Source organism: Pseudophryne corroboree, chromosome 6, assembly GCF_028390025.1.
Source record: "Pseudophryne corroboree isolate aPseCor3 chromosome 6, aPseCor3.hap2, whole genome shotgun sequence".
Classification (NCBI taxonomy): domain Eukaryota; kingdom Metazoa; phylum Chordata; class Amphibia; order Anura; family Myobatrachidae; genus Pseudophryne; species Pseudophryne corroboree.
The window spans coordinates 84,536,888-84,557,644 of record NC_086449.1 but is presented as its reverse complement, the minus strand read 5'-3'; the positions used below and the strand labels follow the sequence as shown (position 1 = coordinate 84,557,644).

General features: G+C 49.2%; 3 non-coding genes across 3 annotated transcripts; all 3 read left to right on the top strand.

The window, feature by feature from the left end:
- The first annotated feature begins 3,255 nt into the window (after window positions 1-3,255).
- TRNAM-CAU (transfer RNA methionine (anticodon CAU)) lies at window positions 3,256-3,328 on the top strand. Its single transcript has one exon. It is a non-coding gene; the product is annotated as a tRNA-Met (tRNA).
- Window positions 3,329-10,330: 7,002 nt separating this feature from the next.
- On the top strand, window positions 10,331-10,403 carry TRNAM-CAU (transfer RNA methionine (anticodon CAU)). The gene has a single exon. It is a non-coding gene; the product is annotated as a tRNA-Met (tRNA).
- Window positions 10,404-16,757: 6,354 nt separating this feature from the next.
- On the top strand, window positions 16,758-16,830 carry TRNAM-CAU (transfer RNA methionine (anticodon CAU)). Its single transcript has one exon. It is a non-coding gene; the product is annotated as a tRNA-Met (tRNA).
- The last annotated feature ends 3,927 nt before the right edge of the window (window positions 16,831-20,757 follow it).

The window sequence follows — 20,757 nt, the reverse complement described above, 5'->3', positions numbered from 1 at the left end:
GTTACTGTCGACCTTCCATACCACACCCTAGAAATAGCACATGAGGGAAAAGGGCCCTGCTCGTGAGAGGTCACCATTTATTTTTATAGCACCAGTGTATGTCATTGCACTTTGCAATTGGGAAGAAAACAGTAATAAAAACAGACTGGGTAGGGATGGCCATCAGCACAATTAACATCAATGACTACCATTTATGGCTGACACCTATACAATGGATAACCATTGATGATTTCACCAACCGATGGTCATCTGTTTTTCCGCTGACTGGGCCAATCAGAACCTGGGATGGGGGCTTTGTGGGTGTCGGGGGGCAGATCTATGGTCCGTGTCCCGGCAACTTGTTAATAAAAATAAAAAATTGGTTATGCTGTGCCATCGATGGAGGGAAACAATCTGCCATAAACAATCGATGATTATGAGTCATTGATGGTCATCCCTAAGACTGGGTCACAACAGACAAAGAGGTGTGAGTTCACTGCACTCTTACAATCTATAGGTATTAACATTTATTTAAGAAAATGAAATGGTTTTTATTTCAAGTTTTTTTTTAGTTATCTTAAAACTTTAACTGGAACTGGAGTGTAGCATGTGATAGCTTTTGTGGTCTTTGCAGTTTGTTAAGAAGGAGAAGATCTATCTCTGGCAAACGACCAGTTTCGCTGGATTTAGGCTCTTCCTCAGGGGCGGAACTGTGGGAGGCAGTGGAGTCGGCTGCCACCGGGCTCCTGACCTCAAGGGGGCACTTCTCCTCCAATGTCTCACGCTGACGATCGCTCGCTGCTACTTTTTTTTGTAATGATTCTTACAGACGGAGGAGCTGTGTCCGTGACACGGAAGCTGCCTCCTGTATATACAGAGAGCTGGCACTGGCTGCAGCCAGGGGGAGCTCCGGAGCGCAGCTCTTCCCGAGCCCTTCCAGTTAAGCAAGCCAGCCGAGTGAAGCTCTCTGTTCCTCCATCAGGCTGATGATAGCCAAAGGTAGGCACTGGCCTCAAGCTGCACTGTGGGGGGGAAGGTGTATTTGGGGCAAACTTACCTACTCTCCCGGAAGCTGCGGGAGGCTCCCGTTTTGTGGGTAGCCCCCCGCACCCCCGGAAGAGTGCGTAGGTCTCCCGCATCCTGCTCGCACCTTAGTGATGCGAGCAGGATGAAGAGAAAATCTCCCGTTTTCGCGGGTCCGTCGGGTGGGGAAGGGGTTAAAATGACGCAAATTGCGTCATTTTAGCTCCGCCCCCTTCCCACGGACCCGCAAATTGCGGCATTTGCCAATGTGGGGGCGAGGCTTGGTGATGTCACCATCCGGTCCCGCCCCCCGAAGACTACTGCAGCGTCTCCTCTCCGGGCTTCTCCCGGAGAGGAGACATACAATGTAGGCAAGTATGATTTGGGGGTGCTGGGGGGCTTTGATAAATGTTGGAAGCACTGTGTTTTGTGTGTGCATGTTTTAAGTGAGGTGTGTGTGTGTGTGTGTTTTTAAGGAAAGGTGTGTGTGTAAGTGAGAGGCATGTGTGAGAAGCGTGTGTGTGTGTGTGTAAGTGAGAGGCATGTGTGTGAGAGGCATGTATAAGTGAGAAGCGTGTGTGTGTGTGTAAGTGAGAGGCATGTGTGTGAGAGGCATGTGTGTGTGTGTGTGTGTGTGTGTGTGTGTGTGAGGCATGTGTGTGAGAGGCATGTATGTGTGTGTAAGTGAGAGATGTGTAAGTGATGTGTGTGTGTGTGTGAGAGACGTGTGTATAAATGAGAGGCGTGTGTATAAGTGAGAGGCATGCAAGTGTGAGAGGCATGTGTGTGAGAGGCAAGGATTAAAGGAGGCATTTGAGCATTTCTACAGGACTTTGGGGGTCATTCCGACCCGTTCGCACGCAGCGGTTTCTCGCTGCGGTGCGAACGTGAGTGGAATGCGCATGCGCGGCGGACGCTGTGCGCATGCGCAACGTTTGCCGGGTTACGTCGCGCCTACCGATGGAAACGGTCGCTGAGGCGACCGCTAAGAAGATTGACAGGAAGGAGGCGTGGCAGGGCGGACCCGGACCATTGGAGACCGTTTTCGGGGAGTGGCGAGTAAAACGCAGGCATGTCCAGGACAACGGAGGACGGAGGTGTGAAGTCAAAGCCGGGCACATCATCGCTGGATCCATCGCACAGGGTATGTCCAGGGCTGGTCTACTTCTGCTTGAAATTTTTTTTTAGCTTAGCAGGGCTGCACAATCGATCGCAGCCCTGCTAAGCTAAAATACACTCCCCCATAGGCGTGGCCTATTGATCGCAGCAGCAGCTAAAAGTTTCTGGCTGCGATCAACTCGGAATGACCACCTATGTACAGAGCACACACCTGGTCTGGGTACACGCTACCTTACATATTTATGGAGGGGTGTCTATTTCTGAATGTGTGTGTGTGTGTGTGTGTGTGGCATGTGTGTGTGTAAGTGAGAGGCGTGTGTGTGTGAGAGGCATGTGTGTGTGTGTAAGTGAGAGGCATGTGTGTGTTTAAGTGAAAGCGGCGTGTGTGTTTTTAAGTGAAGGAGGAATGTGTGTGTGAGTGAAAGAGGCATGTGTGAGAGGCATGTGTGTGTTTTTAAGTGAAAGAGGCATGTGTGTGTTTAAGTGAAAGGCGTTTGTGTGTTAAAATGAAAGCGGCGTGTGTATATTTAAGTGAATGAGGCGTTTGTGTGCTTTTTATATATAGCGGCACACCGCTGCGCCAAAGCATCTCCATCGAGACCCGCTGGCGGGTGAGGGAGCATTTTCTTTATGTTATTTTAGTGCCCATTTCTTCTACACTTTAGGGATGGCCATCACATCGGTGTTGCCTCCATCAATGGCAGGCAACTTTTCTGTGCATTATCACTGATAATTTTACCATCGTTGATTATGCATATGTGCGGAAGCTACCGCTGTTTCAGCGTGAAGCCGGGGGTGGGGCTAAGCTGTGAGTGACAGCTCAGCCTATGTAAGAGGTGGGACTTCCCATTCCCAGTTCTCACACACAGTGCAAGCGACGGGGGCTGCGCAGGCTTGCTGGATGACAGCCTAGCAGCCCTGTACAGTAACAGCATGACTGAAAATGGCAGGGGGGAGGAGAAAAACTATCTGGCAAGCAGCTACTATCCATGGTGTATAACCATCTGGTTATTCGCCATCGATGGTAAAAGTATTCGACATTGTCCATGGACCATCGATGATTCTGAATCATCGATTGTCAATGGCCATCCGTACTACTCATTATGTGCGCAGTATTCTCTATGATGTGCAGCCGCCTCGTTAGCGCAGTAGGTAGCGCATCAGTCTCATAATCTGAAGGTCGTGAGTTCAATCCTCACACGGGGCACATGTTTTGCTTTTTTCAATAAAAAATGATGTGAGCAGTGGTCTTTTTCATTATAGAAAACCCTGAGAAATATCAAACTTTACTTGAGATGACATATCATATTTACTTTGTATAGCAATGCAAGCTTCCCACGTGGGTGGGCTCCTCTCCCCGCACTGCTGCTGAGAAGCTACAGAGGCAAAGGAGACTGTTCAGCACATGGGCTGCAAGGTACAGTAGGTGACTTAAGGTGGGTACACACTATTAGATATATCTGCAGATCAATTGATCTGCAGATATATCTATGTACGGATCGGGCAGTGTGCTGTGCATACACACAGCCCGATCCGTCGGGGGACTGACGTCATGAACTGGGCGGGCGGGCGCTCGCGCCCGCCCAGTTCACCTGTCAATCACCGCCGGCCGCCGCAGCATGTGTACGGGCGGTCGGACGACCGCCCCGTACACACACAGCGACGGGCCAATATATCGTTAGATATATTGGCTGTCGGCTGTGCTGCGCGGCCGACGCGATACGTCTGTGAACGACGGAGTTCACAGACGTATCGCCCGTACACACTGGCCGACGGTCCCGCGATGTATCGGCCGTTCAAGAGAACGGCCGATACATCGCCCAGTGTGTACGGGCCTTTACAGTCACTGACACTTTACTTTTACCACTGCCATTGACTCTTCAGTGTTGTGGAACTACAAAACACAACATGCCTTAGCAGAGGACAGGCTGGGGCATTGATGGTATTGGTGAAATAAGTGACTTGCTCTGTGCTACATTTTGCACAGAGCAGGCACCAGAATTCGGGGGTTAAAAATATCTGCACTTGAATTTTTTGGAATATATTTCCCATGCAGGAGTTTTTGACATTTTCTCCAAGATTTTTTTGTCGTTCCTGCAAAACTTAAATTTCCTTCTTCTATAGCACCATCTTTTGGGCAGAAGTGATATTGCGACAGTTCCACTTTTATTATTTCATTTATTATTATTCTTATTATTATTATTATTCTTATTAATAACCTTTATTTGTATGGCGCCACAAGGGATCCGCAGCGCCCAATTACAGAGTACATAAACAAATAAGCAAAACAAGAAAACAGTTCAAGTCAATATAGGACAAGTACAGGCAGTAATGCAAATATAAATATTTTCTTAGTGGTATGGAGTACCAAAAATGGGTGTGGCACATGACACTAGGGGGAGTGGCTACATGACACTAGCTGCACGATCACATGACACAGACTCTTTTCTTTGCACTCGAAACAAGGCTAAAAATATTTAGTAATGCCAGTATAATAGAAATATATAGTGATACCCCCAATATAATAGAAATATATAGTAATGCCCCCAGTATAATAGATATATTAAGCAATGTCCCTAAATTAATAACAATATATAGTAATGCCTCTATTATAACAGTAATATATACTGTAGTAGTGCCCCTGGTATAATAGAAATATATAGTAGTGTCCCACATTGCTATAGAAATACTGTATTTATTATTGCCCTCATAATTATAGAAATATATAGTAGGGTCCACATTATGGCCCAAATGTATTAAGCCTTAACAAGAGATAAAGTTGAGAAGCATATGTAGTGATAAAGATCCAACCAATCAGCTCCTAACTGTCATTTTTCAAACAGCCTGTGACATTGCAGTTAGGAAACTGATTGGCTGGACATTATCACTCTTTATCCGTCTCCACTTTATCTCTTGTTAAGGCTTAATACATTTGGGCATTAAATTAGAAATGAATGACCCCACACCGTGAAGCCAGAGATATGGCCAGCAGCCCAGCCTGTGAAGAACACAAGCCGCTCAGTGCTGATGCATCACACAAGCTGAGTGAAGGGAAATAGCTGCATTGTTGCACCCAACAAGGAACGCCACAGGAAATTGCACCCAGGCTCCTCTCTTCACGACAGCCACGGTCACCAGAGGGCATGGGTGTTTCTATAATGGGTGCAACGTGTGCGGTGCACACGGGCCCCTAAGTCCAGCGGGGCCCACACCGCACACATTGCGCCCATTTAAATACTTACCTTACCGGAGTCCAGCGGCGGGCGCAGCATCCGCGATGGAAATCACCACCAAAATGGCTGCCGCACATGCACAGTAGCCAAATTGGTTTCCGGATCATGGCGGGCGCCATGTTTCCGGAAACCTGCGCATGTGCAGTAGACTCCGGCACATTGCCGGTGTCTACAGCGCCATTCAGAGGAGGGGGCCCACCCGGAAGTACACACGGGCCCCCTCCTCTGTAGAAATGCCCCTGCCAGAGGGGGAAGCGTGATGTGATGTCATGATGTCACTGTTGCACTCCCAGTTACCCTGACAAAGTGGGAGGCGCCGTAATGCTGCCAAGCACCATGGTCTTGTTGCTCGGTGGCACATTATAATTGTGGTAATGGCAGTCACGGGTGCACAGTGTGTGGCAGGTGGTACTGCCAAATTCTTAAGGGTATACCGTACCCAAGCGTACCCGCATACCTGCACCACTGAGTACAGGGTATTTAAACATAAGCTGCATCAGCAGACGACACTGAAATAAGTATCAGGGAGGCAGAAAACCGAGGGATTTGGTGCTGTCAAAGGGAGTATGGAATAGAAGATAGTTTAAGTAAGAAGGAAAAGCACATGAGGGAAGAGGGCCCTGCTCGTGGCAGCTTACCATTTATTTATATAGCACCAGTGTATGTCATTGCACTTTGCAATTGAGAACAAACCAGTAATAAAAACACTGGGTAGGGATGGTCATCAGCACAGTTAACATTAATGACTTCCATTGATGGCTGACACCTATACAATGGATAACCATCGATGATTTAATCAATCGATGGTCATCTGTTTTTCCGCTTACTGGCCCATGGGCCAATCAGAACCTGGGATGGGGGCTTCACGTGTGTTGGGGGACGAATCTATGGTCCGTGTCCCAGGAACTTGTTAATAGAAAAAAAAATTGGTTATGCTGTGCCATCGATTGAGGGAAACCATCCACCATAAACCATTGATGATTATGACTCATTGATGGTCGATGGCCATCCCTAAGACTGGGTCATAACAGGAAAAGAGGCGTGAGTTCACCGCACTCTTACAATTTATAGGTATTAACATTTATTTAAGAACATTAAATGGTTTTTACTTTCAAGGGTTTTTTTTTAGTTAAAGGAGAAATCCCAATGAAATCTTAAAGTTTAACTGGAACTGGATGTAGCATGTGCTAGCTTTTGTGGTCTTTGCAGTTTGTTAAGTAGGAGAAGATCTATCTCTGGCAAAAAGACCAGTTTCGCTGGATTTAGGCTCTTCCTCATATGATAAATAGAACCCTTAATGAGAAGGTTCCCTCCCTCTTGTCCACAATGTTGTTTTCTTTATGTTATTTTATTTTAGTAGCCATTTCTTCTACACATTAGGGATGGCCATCACATCGGTGTTGCCTCCATCAATGACAGGCAACTTTTCTGTGCATTATCACTGATAATTTTACCATCGTTGATTATGCACATGTGCGGAATCTGTTTCAGTGTGAAGCCGGGGGCGGGGCTATGCTGTGAGTGACAGCTCTGCCTATGCAAGAGGCGGGGCTTCCCATTCCCAGCTCTCACACACAGGGGGTAATTGCATACTTGCCTACTTTTGAAAAAGCATTTCAGGGATATTGTGACAGTGACACCTATCAGTGCAGATGTGTACTGCTTGCTACATCTGAGAGGTGTGTCATAAAAATGACTTACATCCATATGAAAATGAGCCCCAAAGTTAGTAAGATCTACTTGTTGAAGAAAAGACACTGATATTTAGCAGGATTTGTTTGTGTATTGGGGGTCATTCCGAGTTGATCGCTCGCTAGCTGTTTTTAGCAGCCGTGCAAACACTAAGCCGCCGCCCTCTGGGAGTGTATCTTAGCAGAAGGGCGAACGAAAGGAACGCAGAGCAACTACAAAAAAAAATTGTACAGTTTCAGAGTAGCTCCAGACCTACTCAGCGCTTGCGATGACTTCAGATTGTTCAGTTCCGGATTAGACATCACAAACACGCCCTGCGTTCGCCCAGCCATGCCTGCGTTTTTGTGAACACTCCCTGAAAACGGTCAGTTGACACCCAGAAACGCCCACTTCATGTCAATCACTCTGCGGCCAGCAGTGCGACAGAAATGCTTTGCTAGACCATGTGTAAAACTACATCAGCTGTTGTGAAAGTACGTCGCGCATGCGCAGAAGTGCCTTGTTGGGCATCATCGCTGCGCAGCGAACATTTTTATCTAGCGATCAACTCGGAATGACCCCCATTGTGTTTTACAAGAGGTTGAGGTTCCATATACTGTAAGTGGCCATGAGAAACCTTATTTAAAATGCATGCAGCCATAGGGATCATTGTGCCTTATAGCCAATGCAGAGAAATGCCACTGATGAGCCTATTTGAATTTATGTATATCTGATTTCTCTTTTTTCCCCAAGAAAGTAACAGCCAGGGCCGTCTTTTCGTATGGGCTCAATGGGCTCTTGCCCAAGGGCCCCAGGAGTATAAGGGTCCTAGGCTGATAGCTGAGGGTCCCCTCTTTCCAGGGGCACCAGATTTTTGAAAATCGGCCCTGGGGAACCGGAGATATCCGACTTGAAAGCAGTGGTCCCCATCCAAGCCTGTTAATTGCTCTTCCCAGCCAGATATCTCGGGTTCTGTCTGACTTAGAGTTTTTCTGAGTATAATCCTAAAGCTGAGAATCTCCCCTTTGGTGGACACTGGCAGCTTGTCTGTACTATGCCCAGAACCAGAGATATCAGCCTTCAAGCAGCTACTCACTGCTCCAGCTCCACACGCCTAATATGCAGTTTTAGAATTTAATTGGTGAATTGCTCTGGCTCCTGAACTTTGATCCCCAAGTCCCCAGAACCTCCTGAAAGGTGGGACTCTCTAGTTTTTTTTTTATCCCATTCAAAGCTAAGAAATACATTTTCAGGAACTTGAGATATCTGCAGTCAAGCAAGCTGCCCTCCCACCAGAAATTGATACATATTAAGCCCACTCCACTATCCACCCCTCCCCTACATATTAAACACCCCTTACCTCCCTGGAAGTCATGTACTAGGGCTTCTTCATTCATCCCAATGCCCCCTTCTACAGGTTAGCCCCATCTGCACAGTAAAGGAGTAATAATTAGTAGAAATTACTGCTCCAGGTCCTACATGCTGAGTGGAAGATAGAACACCTACTCCCGCACACGGGACATCAAAGCTGCCGCTGAAGCACCCCCGACCCCTACCGCTGGAGGATGGGTAGGGGGCCCAGTGCATTGCTGTGCCCAGGGGCCTACACTGCTGTTAAGACGGCCCTGGTAACAGCTACATAATGGGGGTAAGGTGCAATCAGGGAGATTAGTGGTCTATTCAGGGAGTCAGGGAGATTGCTGCTATTTCAGGGAGTCTCCTGCAGAATGAGGGCGGGTAGGCAACTATGGATTCAGAAAAACCATGTGCACTGCAGGGGAGGCAGATATAACATGTGCAGAGAGAGTTAGATTTGGGTGGGTTATTTTGTTTCTGTGCAGGGTAAATACTGGCTGCTTTATTTTTACACTGCAATTCATAGTTACCTACTTTCTGGCAGCCCTCTCCGGGAGAGAGCTGCCAGGTTGTCTCAGTGGAGGGGCTGTCCGGGACGATGATGAGAGGAGGGGGCGGGGAGGAGGCGGAATGGGGCGTGGTGGAGGCAGGTCGGAGGCGGTACGCGGGCGGAGTTACAGCGACAACACGTTTAAGCCACGCCCCCCGCTCTGTAATGTAATGCTATAACCGGCATTTCCAGCAGGGGGCGTGACTACGATGATTCTTGTTGAATCGCGTCATCGAGTGTCCGGACCGCCCACTTTACTCTCAAAGTGGGCGGGAGGCAGGAGGGCAGTGAAAAGTTGTCTGCTCTTCCGTGGGCCTGGGAGGGTCACCCGATTTTCGGGAGCCTCCCGGCCATTCCGGGAGAGTAGGCAAGTATGTTGCAATTTAGATTTCAGTTTGAACACACCCCACCCAAATCTAACTCTCTCTGCACATGTTATATCTACCTCCGCTGCAGTGCACATAGGGGGTAATTCCAAGTTGATCGCAGCAGGATTTTTGTTAGCAATTGGGCAAAACCATGTGCACTGCAGGGGAGGCAGATATAACATGTGCAGAGAGAGTTAGATTTGGGTGTGGTGTGTTCAATCTGCAATCTAAATTGCAGTGTAAAAATAAAGCAGCCAGTATTTACCCTGCACAGAAATAAAATAACCCACCCAAATCTAACTCTTTCTGCACATGTTATATCTGCCTCCCATGCAGTGCACATGGTTTTGCCCAATTGCTATCAAAAATCCTGCTGCGATCAACTTGGAATTACCCCCATGGTTTTGCTCATTAGCTAACAAATTTGCTGCTGCGATCAACTCTGAATTAGGCCCACAGTGCAAGCAACGGGGCCAACACAGGGCTGCTGGATGACAGTCTAGCAGGGATGCGGTCAAGATGCCGCCGGCCGGAATCCTGGCGGTCGAATTACCGATGCCGGAATCCCGACCGCCACAATCCCGACATATTCTCCCTCCGTGGGTGTCCACGACACCCATAGAGGGAGAATATATTAGTGTGCCGAGCGTAGCGAGGCACCGTGTCCGCAGCGTGGCGAGCGAAGCGAGCCCGCAAGGGGCTGCGTTCCGCTCGCCACCCCAGTCGGGATAGTGTGGTCGGGATTCCGGCGTCGGTATTTCGACCACCGGGATTCCGGCCGGCGGCATTTAGTACTGATCCCGTCTAGCAGCCCTGTACAGTAACAGCATGACTGAAAACTGCAGGGGGAGGAGGAAAACTATCGGGCAAGCAGCTACCATCCATGGTGTATAACCATCTGGTTGTTATAAGTCATCGATGGTAAAAGTATTTGACATTGGCCATGGACCATCTGTGATTTTGAATCATCGGTGGTGAATGGCCATCCCTACTATACATTATATGGGAAGTATTCTCTATAATGTGCAGCTGCCTCGTTAGCGCAGTAGGTAGCGCGTCAGTCTCATAATCTGAAGGTCGTGAGTTCAATCCTCACACGGGGCACATGTTTTGCTTTTTTCAATAAAAAATGATGTGAGCAGTGGTCTTTTTCATTATAGAAAACCCTGAGAAATATCAAACTTTACTTGAGATGACATATCATATTTACTTTGTATAGCAATGCAAGCTTCCCACGTGGGTGGGCTCCTCTCCCCGCACTGCTGCTGAGAAGCTACAGAGGCAAAGGAGACTGTTCAGCACATGGGCTGCAAGGTACAGTAGGTGACTTACAGTCACTGACACTTTACTTTTACCACTGCCATTGACTCTTCAGTGTTGTGGAACTACAAAACACAACATGCCTTAGCAGAGAACAGGCTGGGGCATTGATGGTATTGGTGAAATAAGTGACTTGCTCTGTGCTATATTTTGCACAGAGCAGGCACCAGAATTCGGGGCTTAAAAATATCTGCACTTGAATTTTTTGGAATATATTTCCCATGCAGGAATTTTTGACATTTTCTCCAAGATTTTTTTGGCGTTCCCGCAAAACTTACATTTCCTTCTTCTATAGCACCATCTTTTGGGCAGAATTGATATTGCGACAGTTCCACTTTTATTATTATTATTATTATTATTATTTTTATTAAAAGCTTTATTTATATGGTGCCACAAGGGATCTGCAGCGCCCAATTACAGAGTACATAAACAAATAAGCAAAACAAGAAAACAGTGACTTACAGTTCAAGACAATATAGGACAAGTACAAGCAGTGGTGCAAATAAAAATATTTTCTTAGTGGTGCTGAGTACCAAAAATGAGCGTGATCATGTGTTGTGAGGGGGCGTTGCTACATGACACTAGTGGCGTGGCCAGTAGCGGATCTTGCCACGGGCAAGCAGGACTTTTGCCCGGGGCGCCGCCTTCCAGAGGGCGCAGGGCGCCATCCGGAGGGACGCCGCACCAGGGCAAGATCCGCTGCTGCTGTGTGCCCCCCGCTGCCGCTTGCCGCTGCCCCCCGCTGCCGCTGGGAAGGGAAACTAGAAGCGTACGCGTCTAGTTTCCGTTCGTGGAGAGGTCCTTTACTGTGCGGTGAGCGATGACGTCATCGCGCACCGCACAGCAAAGGTCCTCTCCACGAAGGGAACTAGATACTACGCGTCTAGTTTCCCTTCCTGGAGAGGAACTTTGCTGTGCGGTGCGCGATGACGTCATCGCGCACCGCACATCATTTCAGTCTGTACAGGGGGCGTAAATGACCACGCCCCCTGTACGAAGCCACGCCCCTAATGCCGCCCGGGGCGCCAGAAGCCCCGGAACCGGCCCTGAGCGTGGCCACATGACACAGACGCTTTTCTTTGCACGCTGGAGGCAAGGCTAGAAATATTTAGTAATGCCAGTATCTCCTATATAATAGCCCAGATGGGTGACTCTGTGCCTGTGTGTATAACGCTGTGCGTGGCTAGGAGCTCTCATTGGGTTAGCAGCAGGTCTATTACACCCAGTCCACAGCTGATTGGGTGAGAAACGCCCTCCAACACAGGTTAGCACCAGTGTATGTCATTGCACTTTGCAATTGGGAACAAAACAGTCATAAAAACAGAGTGGGTAGGGATGGCCATCAGCACAGTTAACATCACTGACTTCCATTGAAGGCTGACACCTATACAATGGATAACTATCGATTATTTCACCAACCGATGGTCATCCCTGTTCTTCCACTGACTGGCACATGGGCCAAACAGAACCTGGGATGGGGGCTTCGCGGGTGTCGGGGGGCAGATCTATGGTCCATGACCCGGCAACTTGTTAAAAAAAAATTGGTTATGCTGTGCCACCGATGGAGGGAAACCATCTACCATAAACCATTGATGATTATGACTCATTGATGGTCGATGGTTATCCCTAAGCCTGGGTCATAACAGGCAAAGAGGTGTGAGTTTAGCGCATTCTTACAATCTAAGGGCCTAATTCAGAGTTGATCACAGCAGCAAATTTGTTAGCAGTTGGGCAACACCATGGCCCTCATTCTGAGTTGATCGCTAGCTGCCGTTGTTCGCAGCACAGCGATCAGGCTAAAAAGCGGCATTTCTGCGCATGCGTACGGGCAGCAGTATGCACGCGCAAAGTACTTTCACACAAAACTATGCAGTTTTACACAAGGTCGAGCGACACTTTTCTCTCGTGCTGTTGATCGGTGAGTAATTGACAGGAAGTGGGTGTTTCTGGGTGGTAACTGACCGTTTTCCGGGAGTGTGCTAAAAAACGCAGACGTGTCAGGTAAAAATGCAGGCGTATCAGGTAAAAACGCAGGCGTGCCTGGGGAAACGGGGGAGTGGCTGGCCGAACGCAGGGCGTGTTTGTTACGTCAAACCAGGAACTGAACTGTCTGCAGTGATTGCAAGGTAGGAGTAGGTTTGGAGCCACTCTAACCTTTCGGTCGCACTTCTGCTAAGCTAAGATACACTCCCAGAGGGCGGCGGCCTAGCGTGTGCACTGCTGCTAAAAGCAACTACCGAGCGATCAACTCGGAATGAGGGCCCATGTGCACTGCAGGGGGGGCAGATGTAACATGTGCAGAGAGAGTTAGATTTGGGTGAGGTGTGTTCAAACTGAAATCTAAATTGCAGTGTAAAAATAAAGCAGCCAGTATTTACCCTGCACAGAAACAATATAACCCACCCAAATCTAACTCTCTCTGCACATGTTATATCTGCCTCCCCTGCAGTGCACATGGTTTTGCCCATTAGAGAAAGATTTTGCACTATGGGGGTCATTCCGAGTGGATCATAGCTGTGCTAAATTTAGCACAGCTACGATCATCTTACCAGACATGCTGGGGACACCCAGCACAGGGCTAGTCCGCCCCGCATGTCAGATGTCAGTCTGCCCCCCGCCCCGCACATGCGGCGATGCTTTTGTACTTGAAGAGTAACTCCCGGCCAGCGCAGCTCCTGTGGCTGGCCGGGAGTTACTCGTCGCTGCCCCAGGTCGCAGTGGCTGTGTGTGACATCATGCAGCTGCTGCAGCCCGCCCCCCGCACGGTCCACACACACCTGCGTTGGCCAGACCGTGCCCCAAAAATGGCATCTAAACGCCGCCGTGCCGCCTCCTCCCGCCCAGCGAACGCCTCTGCCTGTCAATCAGGCAGAGGCAATCACTAGGTAACGCATGCGCCAGCACACTGCAGCGCCGGCGCATGCGCAGATCTGACCCGATCGCTGCGCTGCAAACTGCAGCGTGCGATCGAGTCGCAATGATACCCATGGTTTTGCCCAACTGCTAACAAATTTGCTGCTGCGATCAGCTCTGAATTACCCCCTATTGGGTATTAACATTTATTTAAGAAAATTAAATGGTTTTTATTTTCAAGGTTTTTTAGTTAAAGGAGAATCCCAATGAAACCTTCAAGTTTAACTGGAACTGGATGTAGCATGTGATAGCTTTTGTGGTCTTTGCAGTTTGTTAAGAAGGAGAAGATCTATCTCTGGTAAAAGATCAGTTTCGCTGGATTTAGGCTCTTCCTCATATGATAAATAGAACCCTTAATGAGAAGGTTCCCTCCCTCTTGTCCACAATGTTGTTTTCTTTATGTTATTTTAGTTTAGTAGCCATTTCTTCTACACATTAGGGATGGCCATCACATCGGTGTTGCCTCCATCAATGACAGGCAACTTTTCTGTGCATTATCATTGATAATTTTACCATCGTTGATTATGCACATGTGCGGAATCTGTTTCAGTGTGAAGCCGGGGGCGGGGCTATGCTGTGAGTGACAGCTCTGCCTATGCAAGAAACGGTGCAGATTGGCTAACCACCAAACCAGTAGGTTTCCACAGATGTGGTAAAAGCAGATGCACTATGTGTCACCATATGGATCGCAAAAAAACATCTATTTCTATACCAGGTTCCTTTGAGAAATATATTCTCAAATCCTTTATGAATTGTGACTCAAAATTCGTGGTATATTTACTAACTTGTGGGTGTGGCCTTAATTATGTGGGACGGACCACGAGAGCAATACACACACGCTTCATGGAACATCGTCGAAATATAACACGCAAATTGGAGACACATAGTGTCTCACGACACTATCTAGCGAAACACGAAAGTAACCCTGCCTGTCTTTCCATTATCTGTCTGGAACAAATTACACCAACAGACAGAGGGGGCGATAGGTTTAATCAACTATGTCGCAGGGAAGTCTTCTGGATGCTTAAATATAATTCACTATATCCGGATGGCCTGAACGAAGCCATAGAACTAAACTCTGTCATATAGAGATATGTGTAATTTCCTTTAACATCATGACATATAACCTTTGTTGGAGTGTCAACATTCATATATATGTTTTCAGGACAGTGCTATGGATATTAATATTGTCTGACTATTAATTATACTGTATGCATTCTCCATGGATGTCAGACAGAGTAATTCAAAGTTATGGATATCTCCACTAGGAGACATGTGGAGACATATAAATTGTTATATATATAAAAAAAAAAATATAAAAAATTGAAATAAGAACCAGGTGATAATTATCCTATATATATTAACTATTGTTCTATAAATAATTAGAATGACATCTATGGAGAATCATATGTAGATCTTGGAAAAGAGTTCTGGATCTATTTACGGATATATCCAGGTCCATTTGAATCACAATCAAGTTAATTTATCTAATCCCATGGCACAGATGAAAAAGAAAGAAATGTTTATATCTATTTAAAGTAAAGGGTACTCGTTATGGACGTGTTCTTAACCATTTATGTATTTATTGTCTGTGCTTTTATTCTCTTTGTATATAATATCGCTTCATGTATTGAGATATACATATAAAAGATCTTTGTTATACAAAAAGTACGATCTGTAGAAACTTTGGAATACCTATAATGCTGAAATGTTCCTATGACGACTATACATTATGGAAGCCGAAAATGGACAAACCCGCGGCGTACATAGCATTACATCAAACTACTCCATAGACTTCCGGGTCTTTGGTTTGAAGGGGAGCCTGCAGAACGTGGGATGCGCTCACGTGACGTGCCGGGTACTGACGCACGTCACGTGGGCGCTCCGTCAGGTGGGATGAATCTGTGTGAGGGGCGGAGGACCGTCTAGGTCCCAGTGGAAGCAGGGATGTACCCTGGACGAAGGGTGTTTAGCACGGGGTCACATGCTAGTTGTCATGTGACCATAGAACAACACTTCTGACCAATGGGATTGCTACCTTTGCCGATCACGTGACGAGACAAGTCACGTGATCGGCACTATCTTATGTTTCCTTTCGTTTTTTCTGTCTAAATAGGAGAAAAAGACTCGTTTTCTAAACATAATACAATTATAAAGTGATACTAAGTTTGCACTTTGGAATGATAATTTTTTACATTGTTATTGTGGATGGTTTACTCTCTGTTTATTAGTGTCAATCCAAACAGGTGATGCTAATCAGTTCATTAGGAAGGGTATAAATGGAGGACCCTATGCTCATAAAATTTATGCTCCTGAGGAAGCTGGATCTTACCAGTGAAACGCGTTGAGCCTATCCTGTCCACTGGGACTTCAGCATAATCATCTGCCTGGATCTTGTTCTCCAAACCGGCCCGCTAAGCCGTGTCATTCCTTGGTACAATTTGGACGTTTCTTCCATCACTGGACCTTATCATCAAATCGGTCTACGATACCCCTACAGCGACTAAAGGACTTGTTCCAACGCTGATGCATACCAACGGGGCGATCTGGTAATTATTTACCCATACAGTGAATGCATAAAGGGAAGTCGTCCTAGCCTTTGGGAATGGACAATTCTAACACAGGAGAACCTATGAAATTTTATCCAGACAAGATATATTGAAATTTTATCGCCACCTAGTGGCTATAGGAATTCCTTTCTTTTAGATTTGTTATATATGTCATGTTAAATAAATTGTGACCTTTTTACACAGAGTAAACCATCCTTATTATCATTTTTATTATTATTATAGTTTTAATACAAATTCTAACTGATTCATCTATTCAGCCAGCGCTGGTATAACATTTCTTCTACATGTGCAGAAGCTGCCGCTGTTTCAGCGTGAAGCCGGGGGTGGGGCTAAGCTGTGAGTGACAGCTGTGCCTATGCAAGAGGCGGGACTTCCCATTCCCAGCTCTCACACACAGTGAAAGCAACGGGGGCAGCACAGGGCTGCTGGATGACAGCCTAACAGCCCTGTACAGTAACAGCATGACTGAAAATTGCAGGGGGGAGGAAAAAAACTATTGGGCAAGCAGCTACCATCCATGGTCTATAACCATCTGCTTATAAGCCATCGATGGTAAAAGTATTCGACATTGGACATGGACCATCGATGATTTTGAATCATCGATGGGCAATGGCCATCCCTATTATGTGGGCAGTATCCTCTATGGTGTGCAGCTGCCTCGTTAGCGCAGTAGGTAGCGCGTCAGTCTCATAATCTGAAGGTCGTGAGTTCAATCCTCACACGGGGCACATGTTTTGGTTTCTTTAAATCAAAAATTGCGTGAGTACGGTAGTGGTCTTTTTCATTCTAGAAAACCCTGAGAAATATAAAACTTCACTTGAGATGACATATCATATTTACTTTGTATAGCAATGCAAGCTTCCCACGTGGGTGAGCTCCTCTCCCCGCACTGCTGCCTAGAAGCTACAGAGGCAAAGGAGACTGTTCAGCATATAGGCTGCAAGGTACAGCAGGTGACTGAAGGTGCATACACACTTGCCGAGAAAGTAAACAACGTCGTTAATTTTCACTCTTCCTGAGTGTCATCCTTTACTTTCTTGGCAAGTGTGTATGCCGGCGATGATGAGCGATGTGCTGCCCCACGGGTCATTAATTACCCTCGCTGTTAGCCATGCATGCAGCTCAATTTGGACTGTCATCCAAGAGCTGCCTGCGCGGCCTGGCCGTGGTGTGATGTCACTGAGTGATATGGTCATCACATCGCTGAGTGTATGCACTGCCACCGACCACCCCGGCCCAGGAGAGGGAAATTCTAGGCGACGTCGCTCATAGAGCACTTCTCCTAGTGTGTACCCACCATTACAGTCAATTAAACTTTACTTTTACTACTGCCATTGGGGGTAATTCCAAGTTGATCACAGCAGGATTTTTGATAGCAATTGGGCAAAACCATGTGCACTGCAGGGGAGGCAGATATAACATGTGCAGAAAGAGTTAGATTTGGGTGGGTTATTTTGTTTCTGTGCAGGGTAAATACTGGCTGCTTTATTTTTACACTGCAAATTAGATTGCAGATTGAACACACCCCACCCAAATCTATCTCTCTCTGCACATGTTATATCTGCCTCCCCTGCAGTGCACATGGTTTTGCCCAACTGCTAACAAAATTCCTGCTGCAATCAACTTGGAATTACCCCCATTGTCTCTTCAGTGTTGTGGAACTACAAAACACAACATGTCTTAGCAGAGTAATCTTTGGCATTGATGGTATTGGTGAAATAAGTGACTAGTTATTGTTTCACTAGGTGCTTCATCGCGCCCTACGGGCGCTCTTCACACCATCGCAAGGGGCTACGCCCCCTTAACCCTTGCATGCCTTTCTGGGGTTCAATATTTGTATTATATGGAGTATTACCTGCATTCCTTTGTTAGTGGTTAAATATTGCACAATGAAAGGGCGTGCAATGGTGAAGGAGGTGCAGCCCCTTGCGACGGCGTGAACAGCACCTGCAGGGCATGATGTACAGAATGTAGCGGGTGCGGGGGGGACTGCGGATGGGGGAGGGTCCGGATGGGGAAGGGTCGGGAGGTAGATGCGGATGCGGATGGGTAGATGCTGCGGGTGGAGGAGGGGGCGGAAGCGGGGGAGGGTCCGGATGGGGAAGGGTCGGGAGGTGCTGCGGATGGGGGAGGGGCAGAGGAGTGGGGGCTGCAGATGGGGGAGGGGTCCAGAGGCACTGCAGGTGGGGGAGGGGCAGGGGTGCTACTGGTGGGAGATGGGCAGGTGCGGGGATGTTGCGGATGGGTGAAGGGTTTCGGAGATGCTGTGGGATGGGAAGGGGCGGGGGTGCCGGGGGTGTTGTAGGGGGTCCAGAGGTACCATGGGTGGGGGAAGAGCAGGTACAGGTGGTGCGGCAGATGGGGAAGGGGGTCTCGAAGCGCTGCAGGTGGTGGAGGGGCAGGTGTGGGGGTGCCGTGGGTGGGGGAGGGGTGGGGGAGTGGGGGACCACGAATTGAGGAGGGTGTCTGCAGATGCTGTGGGTGGAGGGGGGGCAGGTGTGGGGGGAGATATATGTGGGGTGGATGGTGGAGGGGGCCTGGAGGTGCTGTGGGTGGTGGAGAGGCGGGGGAGTGGGAGCCGCGGGTAGTGTAGGGGGTCTGGAGGCACAGCGTGGGGAGAGGGGTGCCGCATGTGGTGGAGGGGAAGGTACGGAGGTGTGGTGCATTGGGGAGGGGTCTGGAGGCGCTGCGGGTACTGTACCTGCCAAAAAGGTAGTTGGAGGGTATGCAGTAACAGGCCAGGACAGGGGTGACAGGGCCAGGACAGGGGTGACAGGGCCAGGACAGGGGTGACAGGGCCAGGACAGGGGTAATGGGGCCAGGACAGGGGAGATGGGGCCAGGACAGAAATGACTGGGACAGGATAGGGGTAACATGGCCAGGGTAGGGGCGGCAGGACCAGGACAGGGGTGACAGGGCCAGTATAGGGTTGACAGGGCAAGCACAGGGGTGACAGGGCCAGGATAGGGGTAACAGGGCCAGCATAAGGGTGACAGGGCCAGGATAAGGGTGAAAGGGCCAGGATATGGGTGACAGGGCAAGGCCAGGGGTGACAGGGACATGACAGAACACAGGGCACGGGAGAGGTTGGTATTAGGGACAAAACAGTGATGACAGACAGATGTGTCTTACCGGAGTCACTGCTGCTGGCTGCTGCTGTTCCACTCCAACCTGTTGGGATCTGCTGCTGGTGGAGACTTGGCATGGCTGACTCTCTCAGGCTGGAGTCCTGCTTCCTCTGCCCGTCCGCATCCCTCCTCCCCTCCTCAGTCACACACCGCAGACCTCGCGCAGCTGCCGGGCACTGTGGTAAGGGTAGACTGGGAGTGACTGGTTAGCCCCCGGGAGACGCTGCTGCTGGAGGGAGGAGGGGGTCATAGCATGCACGCGGCGCGGACCTCGCGGCTGCCGGGCGCTGTGGAAAGGGGAGACTGGGAGTGACTGGTTAGCTCCCAGGAGACGCTGCGGCTGGAGAGAGGAGGGGGTCGGAGCCTGCAAGCAGCACAGACTTCTGCAGCGCTACCCGCCGGCTAAAGTTTGTGAAGGAGCTGGGCGCACCTCACTGCGGGTGGCAGCGCTGCAGCTAGCGGTGGGGTTGCCGGGGCTGGAGATAACAGAGGCAGTACGGAACCTGTACAGCGGCAGGTGCCCCACAAAACTGCAGCTAAGAAGCGTGGAGTGTGCCAGAAAGTGACGCTCCTCCGCGCCAGAGAGACCCTGCTGAGTATGCTGATGTGGGGGGGTCAAGCACACAGTGAGCCGGTGCCCGTCTGTCTGTACGGCTTACCCCCTCACACACCCCCATACCTCCCCACTGTCCCGATTTTTGCGGGACAGTCCCATTTTTTGGGGTCTGTCCCGCTGTCCCACCCATGGCCCGCAGTGTCCCCTGGTGCGGGGGAGGGAGGGGGGGGGCAGTTGGGAAGCTCCTGAACTCGCTGTTCTGCTAAGCAGAGCAGCGGTGAATAGATGCGCACAGCGTCTATTTAGTGGAGACAGGAGGAGAGGGGGCATCAGGGGGTACGGATTAAAGGGGGGTTCTGGCAGCAGAGCCGGATTAAGGGGGGAGGGCCAGGGGGTACGTACCGTGGGCCCCACAGTTTTAGGGGCCTCCCCGGCTGGAGTAGCTCTGTCCCAGCTCTGAAGATCCCCTGTTCTGCCAGCAACAGCAGTAGCATTGTGCTACAGTCAGCACACGCTCCTGCGTGTTGGCAGGTCTGTGGTGTTGCAGGGTCCCTGCTTTCTTCTGCCTGTGCGGGTGTGTAGGGGGGAGCGACCACCCCCTCTGGATTTACCCCTAGCTGAGGGGCCAAAATCCCATGAAAAAAAAAATATATATATGGAATTTGCATAAGGGGGCGTGGCCACGTGGCGATTAGGCCACGCCCCCAAACCCACAGCAGGCACAGCAATGAGATAGGGCCCCCCTGTCTCAAGTGCGCTGGGCCCCCCGGACTCATAATCCGCCCCTGGGGGCATGCCAGCAGCTCACAGAGCGCTGGGCATGCCCCCTCACTGACGAAAACGGGGGCCCTCCCGTGAAGCCACGCCCCTTTTCGTTGGTCATGCCCCCTTTTCGCAGCGTGTGTGTCCCTCCTGTCTGAAGAAAGCTGGCAGGTATGCACCCCTGCCTGTGCCATGCCCATACCATCTGC